Source organism: Rhinoraja longicauda, chromosome 16 (genome assembly GCF_053455715.1).
Source record: "Rhinoraja longicauda isolate Sanriku21f chromosome 16, sRhiLon1.1, whole genome shotgun sequence".
NCBI lineage: Eukaryota > Metazoa > Chordata > Chondrichthyes > Rajiformes > Arhynchobatidae > Rhinoraja > Rhinoraja longicauda.
In genome coordinates, this window is record NC_135968.1 from 38,826,714 (window position 1) to 38,841,525 (window position 14,812).

General features: G+C 40.4%; 1 protein-coding gene across 4 annotated transcripts in view; it reads left to right on the plus strand.

The window, feature by feature from the left end:
- The window catches only part of tcerg1l (transcription elongation regulator 1 like), a 563,581-nt gene that overhangs the window by 409,843 nt on the left and 138,926 nt on the right, over positions 1-14,812 (plus strand). The gene's annotated exons all lie outside the window — the stretch shown is intronic.

Genomic DNA, 14,812 nt, shown 5'->3' on the forward strand with positions numbered 1-14,812 from the left:
GAAACGTCACCCATTCCTGCTCTCCAGAGATGCTGCCTGGCCCGCTGAGTTACTCCAGCAGTTTGTGTCTATCTTCGGTATAAACCAACATCTGCAGTTCCTTCCTACACATTTCGTCTGCCCTGAAATTTCTTCTTTGAAGCTTCCACTATTTTAAAGAGCAAAAGAATGCCTCGATTTTACATCACAAGCAGTCCCACACCAAATCATGTACTTCTATATTTATATATTTAAAATCCTAGGAAAATAACTGCAGATGCTAGTCTGAAGAAGGGTCTCGACCCGAAACGTCACCCATTCCTTCTCTCCTGAGATGCTGCTTGACCCGCTGAGTTACTTCAGCATTTTGTGATACCTTCTATTTAAAATCCTAGATCCTTCAGCCTAAATTACACCCAATAGAAAATGGGAAATAACTAATCTATGCCGTGAAGTTATATCTTTAGTCCAACAGATGTAAAATAAAGAGCGGCATTTAAAACAAAAGTATAATTATAACAAATGATTTGGTTTGGGTTCGTATCTATTCTATCCCTTTGAGAAAGTCACACTAGGCAACGGCATAAATGTGTGTGTTTTAATCAGTGTTGCCTGTGTAAGGTTTACCACATCAATATTGAAATCAAATCTTACCAACATGGTTAAAATTAAATAAATGTAGCCTTAAGTACACATGACAATTGTCATGGAGAGTATCGATGTGCTTTCATTCTTTGAGTATCACAAGCCAGCATTTGGGTATCCTTCACATGTGCTGCCTGAAGCATTGCTGGGAAACCACAAATCAAAGTCTGTTTGTTTGAAAGGCCATTGGCCATAAAGGCCCTCAGCAGTGGGATTTGCCATTTCCAGTTATTGATCTCAAACATTTCTCATAAAAGAATGTGATTCTTTCGGTGCCACGATTTGGATATTAATTTGTCAATGTGAAATATTTCATGAATAAATGTTGACACGATTCCGAGTGGCAGCATGTACCCTGTCATATCTGAAGAAGGGTCTCAACCGGAAACATCACCTATTCAATTTCTCCAGAGATACTGCCTGACCCCGCTGAGTTACTCCAGCTTTTTGTGTCTCTGCTATGTCTGCTGAACACACCATGTAGCAACCAATTTGAATTGAATTTTACTTGCAAAATTCAGTTCTTTTGAAGTAAATGGAATTAAATAAAAGAAGTAAGGTTCAGTATATGTTATTACAGAAAGAACAAATTTGATGGAACCAACTGGATAAAATGATAGGTTGATTAATGCATCAAGATTTTGCTATTTGTAACATTATTTCCAAGATGGCAGAATCAAGTTGGACAACTGGTTGAGAGTGTTGTACATCTCTGATACCTTTTTCATTCATTCTTTGCCCCATCCATAACTGCTGTTGAGAAGATGGTTGGGAACACTTTTTTTGAATGCCTTTGAAACGCCGTAGTACTCTTGTGAAGGAAGGAAATGCAGATGCTGGTTTACACCAAAGATAGACACAAAATGCTGGAGTAACTCAGGCAGCATCTCTGGAAAGAAGGAATGGGTGACGTTTCAGGCTAAGACAATGTGAAGAAGGGTCTCATCCCGAAACATCATCCATTCCTTCTCTCCAGAGATGCTGCCTGTCCCGCAGTTACTGGAGCATTTTGTGTCTATCTGTAATACTTTTACAGTGTTATTGAATAAAAGAGTTGCGTGAGTTCTAGAACACTGCCCTGGAGAACTCTTGCAGTGATGATTTGAGGAATGTTGGGATGATTGTCCTCTGGCAACTCGAGCAATCTTCCTTTGTGCTAGTCATGACCCTAATCCCTTAAGTGTTTCCCTTTGATGCCCATTGATTTAATTTTACCAGGGAGCTTTGATGCCACACTCTTTCAAATAATGCCATGGACAGTCACTCTCAACCCTCCTCGAGAACTTAGCTCTTTGGTTCATGATTTGCAAAGGTTGTGATGTGTTCTGACATCCAAGAACATGGCAAAGATTAAACCGAGCATTGGGGTGAAGATTATTGCTTGGTAGCACAGTTAGTGATAGCTTCTATCACTTTGCTAATTGAAAGCAGACTCATTGTGTGGTAATTAGCCCAAATGGGTTTCTTCAACGGTACACATATGGGGAATTTTTCCACATTGTTGGCTCGGTGTCGGTATTCTAAATGTACTTGAAAAGCTGGAAAGGACTGCACAAAATGCTTGAAACACTCAGCGGATAAATGGAAGGGGTGACAGTTACACTCAGAACAAAGTTGTCTGTACCCGAAGCAATAACTATTTCTCCTTCCCCAGATGCTGCCTGATTCACTTGGTGTTCTCACCAATTTTGTTTTTGTTTCAGATCTCCAGTATGTGCAGTTTTTTTTGGAACTGTAACCATGTTATGTACTTGACAATATATTGCTGATTGCGGACTCTGGTGGTGCAGTAATACACTGCCTCATTTCCTCTATTACAATTGCGAGTATACTTCCGAAGCACTTTATTGGTTGTAAAGTGCGATGGGATGTCCAGAAGTCATAAAAGGCACTAATTAAATGCAAGCCTTTCCTCCTTTTGGTTTATATTCTGCTCAGCTTTTATCATTAGAGCAAACGAATAAACCATTTAGGTAATTTAGGTAATTACTGCTCTTGACATTTACATTTCAGATCATCTCGCATCATAGTGAAAGAATTTAAAAAATAAATTTGCAAGTTACTTATTTTTATTTATGGTGAATTTATAAAGAGAAAATTAAATGTTTTGCAAACCAAGTAATGGAGGAATAACTACATTGAGAACCAACTGCAATTCCAGATTTGAGAATACAAAGGCATGGAAAATAAATAAATTTCTAAATGCATCAGCATAAACAATCGTCAACTGTCTCTTGAAATCTGCTCCTAGTTATTAGCACTAAATGCACAATAAACTAATGTCAGCATTTTGCTTTTAAGTTCCATTGACTTCAATAGAATGAACTAATTTGCATGTTCAGCCCCATCAATCAGTGATGGATTTCAAGAAAATTATGGATGACAATATTTTGGTAATGGATCCATTTTATTGACATGAAAAATGTTACTGCTTTACACCATTTGGGCAACTTTATTTTGTGTTCATGCAGTAAAATGAGAATATGCAGCAATAGAATTTGATCAAAGTTTCAAAGGTTCAAAGATCTTTTATTGTCACGTGTACCAATGATATTTGTACAGTGATCACCATATATTCGTATTACCATATATAATGGAAAAACAAAATACCTCTCTCACTAAAAATCAGAAACGTTTAATCACATCCTAAACTCAGAGTAGCATTTGTATCTGTTCAATAACATTTGCATTTGCATCATCCTCATTTTAAAGATGATCATAAACTGTGGCAGGCAAATCATTAATGTTTTTATATTTCTATTAAAACTTTTCCATCGATGATTCTCCCAAAAATGAAAATTAATTTTCTTTTTCTTGTGAGACAATGAACAACCTCGATAAATGTTTGGCAATCGTTATTATTGAAATGTGTTGAAATGTCAGCAGATGTAGCAGTTTTATCCCATGGCCAATATGTGATTGTGCTGAGAAAATAATGTTTTTAGACCTTTGTGTTCCTTCAAACAAGGATGTTAGGTTTAAAAACAAGTGGCAGATGGAGAGGGTTAGGGCTCCATTCACTGGGGAAGCAGTTAGAAAGGCATCTGTGATCATTGTCTTCATCATAAATGCTCATTTCATGAACTTACGCATTATTTGGATTTAACCGAGTGCAGTAGTGTAAGGGAGAGATTTTAATCAAAGCTTCCCCAGCTAATTACAGGATATTATTCAAACTTTTGTTCTGTATTTACACACATTATCCAGCTTTGCGTCAACTCGATAATTATTCCCATAACTTTTAGAGTCCTCTGGTTTCGCACCAAAGTTCACCGGAGGTTTTCTTTCAGGAATTAGTTTCTGTTACCATCTTATTGGAGTTAGAGAGTCATTGCGTCATGCAGCATGGAAACAGAACACCCAGCGAAAATCCACCCAGTCACAGGGAGAAAGAGCAAAGTCCATAGAGACAGCACCCAAGGTCAGGATTGAACCTGGTCTGTGGCGCTCTGAGGTACCATAGCCTGTATCATACCATAACCACTGTGCCACCCTCCTGCCCAGTTTCTCCATTTCTTCGTGAACCTGAGCTTAGCCAAGACTCATGACAAATCCTTTTCTCCCCTCATGCTCAGATTCAGCGCAATCCTCATCTATCTTTCAGGTTGGACCCTAAACTTCATATCTGAGGAAATCACGGTGACTAAGTTAACATTGCAGTTGGTCACAACAGGGTGGGGAAACAATGAAATAATGGTTTCATTTGATTGCTCTGTTACTAACTACCATTAGTTAGAGCTGTACTTGGAATTTGTGAAAAGAAAATCAGCATTTTCCTCAGTGAAGCTTTAAAGACAATTGAGTTATTTTTTCTCACATAAACTTCTTAAAAATGTTAAATGCAGAGTTTATCCAATTTTTATACACTGCTGAAAACATTTATCCATGACCTTTCAATCAGGCCTCAGGGCAAATCATTTCATGCTCTTTAAGAGAATTTCTTTGTTTCACCAATGTAAGACTCTCAGCCACATCTAACATGATTACAACCAGGGAAAAAAAAACAACTTGTTTTAGAATTCATCATGTGTAATGAGATAAAACAAATTAGTAATCTCTTAGTGAGAGATCATCTGGGAATAACTTACACTGGGTTTGAAAGTATGAAACCAGACTCTTAAGCATTCTGTGTCCTTTTGTGTATTAACCAGCATCTGCAATCCTTGTTTCTACTCTGAAACATGAGGAATGAGTTTGCTTGCGCAGCTTAAGATATTACATTTATGGTGGTGGATTATTGATAAACAATGGTAAACATTTAAAGTAACTCTCAGATAATTGCTGATCATGTTTGACATTGAGATTTCGTAACACATTGATTCATACGATAAAACAAGGAAACACCTGAACAGGGGTTTTAAAAGTACACTCTTTGGAGCCATGGGGCAGCAACTGCACTATTGGACCACAAATTTGTCCCTAAACCCCTTCCACCTTCCTCCCCATCTCCAGCAATAAAACAATCAGATCACAGGCTGTTCCCCTCCACAACTGAGAAATAGAATGTCCTTAAGAGATGTAATCAGTCTCTGGCTAAGGAGGAAGATTATGATGTTGGCTGAAATATTAAACAAATATAAAATAAGGTACAAATAACATTAAAATGTGGGAACCAACTGAGAGTTAACCTGTTCGCTGCCAAGATTTTTTTTTTCACTATGGGCCACCATGTGCCGACTTTTTTCTGGGTCAAGGATGACTCATAAAATGACACTAAGCCAAAACGAGTATGCCAGGGGTCGCACAGAACAGGTTAAAAAAATGCTATCAATAAAGAAACCGCACTGGTGACCGTAACATGATTTTAAAAAACTGGCGATTTCCCTGGAAATTTCCACTGTAAATATCCAAGATTTCTAAAAGAATGCTGACTTTTATATCTCGAAGGCTGGAATATAAAGAAAATAAATGGCGCCACAGTTACATTTTCAGTACAGTGAGCATTTTTGGTCTCGTAACTTGCAAAGGATAATTCAGCCTTGTAGAGAGTGCAGCCACTAATGCTAAACGCTCACCTTCCAGATGTTTGGTTCCAGAACCTATAATGGAAGTAGCGATTTGGAGTTTACTTCAGACATCAGCCAACGCTTTCTCATGCATTCAGTGTTAACAATAGCTTACCATTGATTTAATAGCCCCAAAGTTGCAACATCTTCCATAAGCCAGAGTACTGTCCTATTCACCTCTGCCCCAATGAGGACATTGAACTTTTTTCCATGGAGCAGATGTGCAACAATGCATTACAATGCTAAGAACTATATTCTGCATTCTGTATCTTTCACTTTGTTCTGTCTATTGTACTCGAATTTGACTTGATTGTATCTACGTATGGTAAATCTGATCCATCTGGGTAGCACCAGAAACAAAGTTTTTCTCTGTACCTCAGTGCATGTGACAATAATAAACCTAGAGCTAAACCTATACCAAAAAACAATAAATATTACTTCATTATATTAATATTAATTCATCAGTCTGAAGAAGGGTCTTGACCCCAAACATCACCCATTCCTTCTCTCCAGAGATGCTGCCTGTCCCGCTGAATTACTCCAGCATTTTATGTCTATCTTTCGTTTAAACCAGCATCTGCAGTTCTTTCCAACATATTAATATTACTTACCAGCTGTGCCTTCAGAGCTAAAGGTTTCATTGGTCAATCCTCAACCCTCTATTTTTGGCCATTTTGCTTAGAAAATGGCATTTTGATTCATAGAAAGTGTGAATTTGATCTTGGAAGCAGGGTATAGCTTTGTGTGCTGAAGATGCATTGTAACAGATTGCTTTTCTGTTGCAGGGCATTCTTCCCTTACATGAACCTCAATAATCATGCATTATAAAAAGTTATCTGCAATGCTTCTTCCATCAATTCGCCAGCCTCGCCCTCCTGCTGCCACAGCAAGTCTTTGAACATTTATCCTTATTATTTCTAGTTTCCGTGTTCGCACAAAGAGAATTATAGGTGACAGGATCTTCAGTTCTTTCATGCTCAGCCAATTCGATGAACTGCATCTCAAATACAGAATTGGGCATGATTTGCTATCTCCATGTCACTGCAAAAAGTCTTGCTGACCAGATTTAGAGATACAGCGCAAAAACAGGCCCTTCGGCCCACCGGGTCCGCGCCGCCCAGCGATCCCCGCACATTAACACTACCCTACACCCACTTGGGACAATTTTTACATTTGCCCAGCCAATTAACCTACAAACCTGTATACAGAATACAAATGCCCAATTCTGTATTTGAGATACAGTTCATCGAATTGGCTGAGCATGAAAGAACTGAAGATCCTGTCACCTATAAATCAAAGTTTTGGAGTGTGGGAGGAAACCGAAGATCTCGGAGAAAACCCACGCAGGTCACGGGGAGAACGTACAAACTCCGTACAGACGGCACCCGTAATCAGGATCGAACCTGAGTCTCCGGCGCTGCATTCGCTGTAAGGCAGCAACTCTGCCGCTGCGCCACCGTGCCGCCCTAATCTAGTATAGGACGGAACTGTGGTGGTTATTTATTACCGCCAGGGAGGCAGGGTGGTGCAGCGGTGGAGTCGTGTCTTAAGGGCCTGTCCCACTTCGGTGATTTTAAGGCAACTGCCGGCGACTAGGCTGTCGCCGAATGTTCGCCGGGGTGTCGCGGGCATGATCGTGAGGAGTCTTCAATGAATCGTAGCGGATCTCGGCGCGTCGCGGAAAAAGTTTCCAGATAGAAATTTCTCAGTGACAGCTGGCTTGTCGCCAGGTATCGTAGCTTATTGCGGGCGCTGTCGCATGCTGTCTCCAGGTTTGCTAGGTTGTCGCAGATGCATTTAGAAGCACGTAATATTAAATTAAGACAAGGCATTTGAAGATACCAGAAGATAGTTTTGTTTGACCAATTTATTTCCCGTCAGGACATTTGACAGGTAGATTGGAAGCGACAGTTTGACGGTCAAGCAAGCGTGGGAATTTTGCAATGTTTCCGAAGACGGTGTAATCTCTTAGCCAAGTGCTAGTTTCACAAAAAAGGTCACTTGTATCGACCTGACTCGGCATTGTCGTGGCCATTGTCGTAGGGTAAAAGAAAATGTTGGCGATCTGCTACGACTTTGACAGTCGCCGGCAGTCGCCTGAGAAATCGCGTAACTGGGACAGGGCCTTTGCAGCGCTTACAACGCCGGAGACCCGGGTTTGATCCCCACTACGGGTGCTGTCTGTATGGAGTTTTATACGTTCTCCCCATGACCGCATGGGTTTTCTCCGGGATCTTCTGTTTCCTCCCACACTCCAAAGACATTCAGGTTTGTAGGTTAATTGGCTTGGTATAAATGTAAATTGTCCCTAGTGTGTGTAGGATAGTTTAAAGTGCGGACCCAGTGGGCAGAAGGGCCTGTTTGCGCCTTGTATCTCTGCACCAAACTAAAACTGAACTAAATTTCAGCAAAGTAAAAGAATGGCCAAGAGTCATAGGAAATATTTCAGTGAGATTATCCAGTGAAAAGAAGCAGGAGGTCAAAAATATACAGCTAATGACGAGCTGAGGAAAGTCCAAAAGGTACTCCAGAGAGGAGCCATTTCAGAAGAATTCCGATAACCACCGGGAAACCAGATAAATTAATGCTGACAGAGAAAACAGAGTGACAAGTCTGAGTAGGTTCTCTGTGCAGCCCTTTGCTCGTATGACTGCTGCAGTACTCAATATCCATCAAATTGTCAATGCGAGGATTTATGTGGGGCTGACTTGAGCTGACTGAGGCTTGCAGCTCTGTTGGGATTCACCAATGTGCGACCTGTCGTGGGCATGTCCTGGACATTCACTGCCCCACTGTAACTCTGAGAGACTGAAGCTGGAGCGTTTGTCACTCCATTCCATCAGTGGATCCCACGTGCAGGGGAAAGGTCAGTTCAATCGTTACTTTTTTTTTCTTACTTTAGGTATGAACGTTTTAAAGAAGTTGAATAGTTTTTATTTTTAAATAACCTTTTTCATTCCACAAAGAAAGTTAAATTGGTTTCAAATGTGTCTGTATACCAGAGACATTTTTAAAATTTCCTGTAACACCTCTTAGACATTAACAAGAAATGAGTCTCAGGCCCAAAAACCATCATTTATTGTTGCTGCATTCGTGGGTGAGACCTCAGTGGTACATTAGCTGAATGGTATGTTAGCATTCATAGCAAGAGGATTTGAGTATAGGAGCAGGGAGGTTCTGCTGCAGTTGTACAGGGCTTTGGTGAGACCGCACCTGGAGTATTGTGTACAGTTTTGGTCTCCTAACCTGAGGAAAGACATTCTAGCCTTAGAGGGAGTACAGAGAAGGTTCACCAGATTGATCCCTGGGATGGCAGGACTTTCATATGAAGAAAGACTGGATAGACTAGACTTATACTCGCTGGAATTTAGAAGACTGAGGGGGGATCTTATTGAAACATATAAAATTCAAGGGGTTGGAGAGGCTAGATGCGGGAAGATTGTTCCCGATGTTGGGGAAGTCCAGAACCAGGGGTCACAGCTTAAGGATAAGGGGGAAGTCTTTTAGGACCGAGATGAGAAAACATTTCTTCACACAGAGAGTGGTGAGTCTGTGGAATTCTCTGCCACAGAAGGTAGTTGAGGCCAGTTTTTTTGGCTATATTTAAGAGGGAGTTAGATGTGGCCCTTGTGGCTAAAGGGATCAGGGGGTATGGAGAGAAGGCAGGTACAGACTACTGAGCTGGATGATCAGCCATGATCATATTGAATGGCGGTGCAGGCTCGAAGGGCCGAATGGCCTACTCCTGCACCTATGTTCTATGTTTCTATCTACAGTCGATAGAATACATCTGTTCATGCTGGCCTTAGTTCCACTGCTGTGCCAGTTCACCATAACCCCTCATTTCCTCGATCTTTTAATTATTTATCTATCTCCATCCGAAATATATCAAATGATCAAGCTCCCGCCATCCTCAGGGGCAGTGAATTGCAGAGATTCATGATCCTCCTAGAGAAAAGAGAAGCTTCCACACAACTCTGCTTTAATAAATTAAGGGTCTGTCCAACATCTTTAATAACCAGGATCAGAGCATCAAAAAAGAATGAAAATGTTCAGAATGTGCATTTATTATTAGGTAATTATAAGATAGGGGAAAGACCGACCAGTATCATTGTTTGTGTGATTTTAGGCGCACATTTACACATGGGCTTATTTTTCTCTTTATTTTCTCTTTTTTATATGAATCTATTTGTGTGTTCACACCATGATCCCATTGGACAAGTGAAATCAACAATGTAACAGTAGCACGGAAGTGCACTCAAAGTAGAAATGTTCTTTTGCGTTCTGCTTTGCAAATAAATCACCATCTCTTTGGTCATATGGTTTTGTTGTACCTCAGTGCATTTATGAAAACATTACGAATTGTTGATGTTGATGAAATATTGATGACCTTTGCAACAAAAGACCAGAAGTGCTGCGAGAACATTGCCAGTTCAAGCAATGTCAGTGGAAAGAAAAATCCGTCAATGTTTCATGTCGAAAACCCCTCGTCAGATCCGAGAAAAAGAATAAGCAAGTGGGTCTACGTGCCAGAGAACGTAGGAGAGGAAAACAGTGGAGCTAAGGGAATGTGTGTAATTGTGTGAAATTATGCAGTCATTGAATGGACAGTTGAAGTCCTTTGTGCATATAAAGTGTTACTAGTGTGATGTATTGGTGATGTGTTATAGTCAGTCCAACTGCAACAGCTGAACAGGCCATAATATGCAAATAAAAGAAAAAAATGGGGAGAGGAATAATAATAATAATGCATTTTATTTATATAGCGCTTTTCATATACTCAAAGACGCTTTACAGATATTTAGAGAACATAGGGAATGAATAAATAGATAAATAAGTAAATAAGTAAACGAACAGAGAAAGGAGACAGAAGGTGAGGTGACCTTCAGTGGTTGAAGGCAGTACTGAACAGGTGAGACTTCAGCGATGTTTTGAATGTGGTGAGTGTGGAGGAGTCTCTAACGGTTTGGGGTAGTGAGTTCCATAGGGTGGGAGCAGCGATGGAGAAAGCCCTGTCCCCCCAGGATCTGAGTTTGGTCCGGATGTGGGGGGATAGGAGATTGGCAGCAGTAAAGCGGAGGGTGCATGTGGGAGTGTGCCTGTGGAGGAGGTCTTGGCAAGCAAAATGGTCAGTCCTGATACAAACAGAAAGAAAGAGCAAGTTATCTGAAGTTGGCCCTTCCTTGGCACAATGTAGGTGGGTTTGAAGCAACAAAGTGACTTTTCACCAAGTTTAGCCATATCACCGTTGAATGGGTTAACATGGCTTTTCCGAACTGGTTTCCCTGGAGCCTGGGCATGTATGACTGAGCCCAAGACGAGACCTGTTCATAACTCATACAAATGGATGTGTTTGAGAGATTGAACAGCATTCTGCAGATTGAAAGAGAAGAAAACATTATAGTATGCAAACTTTAAGAAGCAATAATCCAGGTGGAAATTGGGCTAGAATTATATGGCGTGTTGACAAATCTTCTCGTTTAAAGATTTTGTGCAGAAATTGGAAGAATTGCCTTTATCCAAATCCTTTAGAATAGCTGAAAACAATTAGTTTAAGAACAAGCATCCAATAGCAGAATAAGGCAATTAGTGAATGCATGTGTTTTTATCCAAGCACTATTTTATATTATTCATTATCTGCTTGGGATTGTTTGTGGTCTCGTAAGCAAACAATTTCCATCAAAACTAATGAGGCCACAAAACCTGAAATTTCAGCTTGTGTAAAAAATTGCTGTTTTGGTGGAAATAATGCCCAATAAAATATGGAAATATTGTTCGCAAATGATGGGTAAACCTACAGGATGCAATCAGAGAACCACAGCAAAGTCCAAGGTCACAAAACCATATCAACATGTTTAGCTTTTTAGTTTAGTTTAGTTTATTATACGACGTACAGTGAAAAAAGCTTTTTATTGCGTGCTATCCAGTCATTGAAAAGACTATACACGATTACAATCAAGTTGTCCACAGTGTACAGATACAGGATAAATAGTATAGAAACATAGAAAATAGGTGCAGTAGGCCATTCGGCCCTTCAAGCCAGCACCGCCATTCAATATTATCATGGCTAATCATCCTAAATCAGTATCCCGTTCCTGCTTTCTCCCCAAATCCCTTGATTCCATTAGCCCAAAGAGCTATATCTAACTCTCTCTTGAAAACATCCAGTGAACTGGTCTTCACTGCCTTCTGTGGCAGAGAATTTCACAGATTCACAACTCTCAGGGTGAAAAAGCTTTTCCTCATCTCAGTCCTAAATGGCCTGCATCTAGCCTGTCCAATCCCTTAAGAATTTTATATGTTTCTATATTATCCCCTCTCATCCTTCTAAAATAGTGTTTAGTACAAGATAAAGTCCAATTAAAGATAGACACAAAATGCTGGAATAACAGCAGGACAGGCAGCATATCTGGAGAGAAGGAATGGGTGACATTTTGGGTCGAGACCCTTCTTCAGACTAGTTAGGGATAAGGGAAACGAGAGATATAGATGATGATGTTGAGAGAGTGGCTGGCTGCTGAAAATATCCAGCAATTCAAACATATTTGGGACATGTGTGCCTCTTGGAAGCATGAGAAAATTCTTCTCAAGGTCCACAACACAGTAGAGTTGCTGCCTTACAGCGAATGCAGCGCCAAAGACTCAGGTTCGATCCTGACTATGGGCACCGTCTGTACGGAGTTTGTACGTTCTCCCCGTGACCTGCGTGGGTTTTCTCCGAGATCTTCGGTTTCCTCCCACGCTCCAAAGACGTACAGGTATGTAGGTTAATTGACTGGGTAAATGTAAAAATTGTCCCTAGTATGTGTAGGGTAGTGTTAATGTACGGGGATCGCTGGGCGGCGCAGACTCGGTGGGCCGAAGGGCCTGTTTCCGCACTGTATCTCTAAATGAAATTAAAATGAAACAACAAGTCGAGAGAGCAGAAAGATTTGCTAAAGGCCTGGTTTATTAAAGTGAGCCCTCATGGGCACATGAATGTAGTCCATGCTTTCCTGCACTCATGAATAGCCACAAATGCTATCAAATCCCAGTGTCCACAATGCCTCCTCTTTGACACGAAAATCTAAGTTGGAATACACTTCCTGGGCCAGATAGCAGGAGTCATCTATCAGGAGCTGAGGCAGAGATCTGCTGTGGGGGCCCGGAAAGATTCTGTCATGAGCAATTTGAAAGTCAAAGTGACCTTCACCTTCTTGGAGAATTCAGTCCTGACTCGAAGCCCAAAGATCTTCCTGATGTACTGTAAATAATGCATGTATGGCGAGAGCTTGAAGAGTCTGAGATTGTGAATGCATTGTTCATATAGGATGTGGTACCTCTGAAGATTGCATTGGGAGTGGTCTTCACTGAAGGCCCATTTCCCTGAGGTCCCTAACTAATGTGGAGTGACGGAGGGCTGCCACCAGTTTCACCTCTGAACTAGCTACTGTATATGGATTGAGATGTCCAGTCCATATGCCAGAGAGAACACTCACATTAAAGCATACCACACTAACTGCACTTCAGACAATAGTTTCTGATCTACCAATGCAGGTAGTCTCTTTAAAAAGGAAGAGCGACAGATTGGTGTAATACTATTTGGACCTTTCCACATCGTTTGCTGCTTCAAATTCAAATATGTGTCTGTACAGAAAAAAATGAACATAATGTAAATGAAGCCAATTCAATTTCAATTTTCAATTTAAAATACTTTATTGGCATGATAAGATACATCATTATATTGCCAAAGTATAGAACATAACATACATATTTAAAATGCATGAATATAAAAACGTGTATGCAATGCATGGGTCAATATGCCCCTGTACGTATATATATATATATATATATATATATATATATATATATATATATATATTCACGCAATACATTTATAGCCTTTTATCGATTGCTACTCATTCTTGCAGTTGTAAACAGTGCAGCAAGGTAGCACACAGGTCGATATTAATTTCCTTAGTGTCAATTTATGTATGAGTGCATGTGTACATGTTGGTCATTCACTGTCTCTCAGGTTGTGGCATGCTGTTACGTATTGTGCGCCAAGATGGGCCGTATTTCCTTCGCCAAGGATTATTCTTAGTTTTGATATATCGTCTAGTTCTTTAAAATCTGGGGTTGGCAGACTGAGTTTTGTCAAAATATATTTTTCTTATTTTATCAATTTTTTTACATTTTAAGAGGAAGTGCACCTCTGTTTCAACCTCATCTGTCAAACAGTGACCGCATATTCTATTTTCTCTTGGTTGCCAAGATCTCTTCTGTCTTCCTTGTTCAACTGCCAAATGATGGTCACTTAACCTGTACTTGGTGAGGGTCTGTCTCTGCTTTATGTCTCTAACAGTTAAGAGATAGTCTGCCAATTTATAATCTCTTTTTAGGGCACGGTAGCACTCTAGTCTGCTTTGGCTTTTAGTTACTTTATCCCAATGTTCCAAATAGATTTCTTTGCATTGTTTAATAATTTGGTTCACTCTAACTGGTGATTGGAAAGCAGTGTTGATCTGAGACTGGTCAAGGTTTAACTGAGTAGGAGTAGTCAGTCTCAGTACCAACTGACACAAATGAAGCCATCAGTTGGCACAAGTCTGAAGCTATGAACAGACCAGCATGAAAATATGGATGGGGCAGGAATGTGCCCTGCCTGATTTTATCACTGGTAGGGTAAACGGAGAAGTTCACGGGAACAATCTGATTGAGTTAAGGCTGAATTTTATGCCGTTATCACCTAAACATTGGGAATGACGTCCAGTTTTCAGAGTCCTGAACAGAAATTACATACGGTGCGTGTTTTGATATTGCAACATTTAGTAGCACCCTTCACATTGACCTTACCTGAAACCTGAACAGTCAGACCTGTTCTGCGTGCCACTTTCAGTAATTCGAGTTTTGTGCTGCCTGTAACAAATTTCAGATTTCTTTGCTAAGTAATCCCTGAGGCATAATGTCTTTGGCCATTTCACAAAGTTATCTTCAGGGCTGAGAATTCAGTTTCACGCCCCATTCTGCAAATTTGGATGTGGAAAAGTCTAAGCTAAATCTCTAAGGAAAAGCTGCACAAAATAAAGATATTGACGGCAAGTTGTGTAGGAAAATAACTGCAGATGCTGGTACAAATCATAGGTATCACAAAATGCTGGAGTAACTCAGCAGGTCAGGCAGCACCTCAGGAGAGAGGGAAT